Genomic DNA, 2,291 nt, shown 5'->3' on the forward strand with positions numbered 1-2,291 from the left:
CAAGGCCATTTTAGGCTGGACATAAGGAAAAACTTCTTTACTATCCAAGTTGCCAAGACCTGGAATAGACTTCCTCCAGAGGCGGTGCAAGCACCTACTCTGGACTCCTTTAAGAAGGGATCCTTTGACCCTAGCTGACTTCCTGCCCTTGGGGCAGGGGGCTGGACTCTATGATCTTCCGAGGTCCCTTCCAGCCCTAATGTCTATGAAATCAATTAAATGAGTTCTGCTCAGTTGAATTTTGAAATTTGACTATTGGGCTTTCCCCAGCTGAATTTGGAACTGATTTGGCCTTGATAGAGATTGGGGGGAAAAAAAAAAATAAAAAATTCTCATCAACATGTTTGCCTAATACGGATCATGTGTTTTGCAAGCCCGTTCAGTGCTAGCTGCATTTAATCAGCTTCATAGTTGGCTTCCATTCCTGAGCACACATTGCTTCTGGCAGCAGTTTAATGATAGATGATGTATTTAATAATGTTTTCTCGTGTGCAAATATATGATAAGGGGTTTTCTTTTCCCCATGCTGAGTGAGGGGGAAAAAATCATTTAATATTTGAGTAAACATGGTAGCATTTTGTTACAGTGTTTTGGACTTGGTAAGAGAAGAGGCTTTCAACTGACTCTTATTAGAGAATAACGGGCAATACGTAACTCGTAACACAACTAAAGAAACTCTCCTTGTAGTGCAAGCTCAACTTCCAAAACTTTGAAGGGAAAGAATGTAGTTCAGCCATTTATCAAATACTATATGAGCTTGAGTTAGTTCAATGATCTCTTGAAAGTTGTAATAAAGAACTAAAACGGCAAAATGCTGAGTTGCAATTCTCCTGTGAATTACTCACACTATATAACTTGCATTCTGTTACTTCTCCCCTAACTCTTCCATACTTTTAAGTGCATCTGGCACTCAAACATATTAAATCATTCATTCAATTAAAACTGGAAACGTTAGACACTTTGGGCATTTTTATATGTGCTCTGGTGGTGAGGTGTGGGGGCGCTTTTATTAAAAGTGCCCACAGCATCTTTTGTATTGGTGTCCCCATGCTTCAAAAAGTCAGCAGGGGCGCTTTTTTGTATGAGCTTTAGTTAAAGTGCCCCATCACCATTTTGAAGCACGGGAACACTGACACATGAGTCGCAGAGGCTGCTGGCGCATGCTAAATTAGCATGCGCCAGCAGGCTTGATTAATTAAGTCTGCTCTGATTTGCTACAATTACAGTGCATCAGAACAGCTTCCCCACACGTCTACAGGTACTCTTTCATTTTGCTTTTGATCCTCCCACAGCTTTTTGGTTCTGCTAAGAATTTGATCTTGCAATTACTGACATTCTCAGTTCATTGAAATGCCAAGGACTTAGCAGAACTTGGTACCTATGAACATTCGGCTACTTTTTTAGCTATCTCAATATAGTTAAATGCTTTGCTTTGATCACCTACACTTGATAAGCAGTCTGTGTAAGCAGCTCTTTTCAAATGCAGGCTTCTCTTTATTAGTTGTTTCAACTCTCCCATGATTCTAGAACACATGAAAACAGAAATATGTAATTGCTTGATTTTTAAATGTTACTTGTCACTGCAAATCATTGGAAAAGTTCATAATTGTTACATGGCATAGTTTTTTCAGTTGTATAAACATTCAGAGAATCAAGATGTGCTGTTCAGACACATTTTCTATGGCTTCAAAAATAAAATGACTAATAGTGAAATTCCTCACAATGCATCCAGGGGGATCAGGGATGAAAAACTATTCCTTGGTTTATTTAAATATGTTGAGGACTACCACTCCCTCCATGGTCAAGTCCTTAGAGCAGAGGAATGGGAACTAGGACTCTGTATTTGGATTCAGGTTCTCCCAACAGACTGGATTACCTTGATGAGGCAAGCAGTCCCTCTGCCCTTCCAGGCACCTTCCACAAAACAGCCAAGGCCTATGTCAAGATTTTGGAAATAATTGATGCCTTTTGTGCAGTATGATATTTTGCTCTACAAGCAGAATATATTAAGAAAGCGTTGTTAAATTAATGATTGTGAAATCCACATTTTAAAGGGATATATATGTAAATGAAGCAGAGGTAGAATTTGTTCAGTACTTTCTGGTGAAACAAGACCTTTCCAAAGAAGCAACTTATTCAGCAGCAGCAGGCTTGCTATGTCAGAAATGCAGGATTTACTGTGATACCCGTTTCCAATAATGTGACTCTAAGGCAGAGGGTGTCAAACATACAACCTGCAGACTGAATCCAGCTTGTGGAGTCCTATGCTTTGGTCCATGGGTCTCAGACCA

This window comes from Gavialis gangeticus, unplaced genomic scaffold (genome assembly GCF_001723915.1).
Source record: "Gavialis gangeticus isolate Ggan-Ray unplaced genomic scaffold, GavGan_comp1, whole genome shotgun sequence".
Taxonomy (NCBI): domain Eukaryota; kingdom Metazoa; phylum Chordata; order Crocodylia; family Gavialidae; genus Gavialis; species Gavialis gangeticus.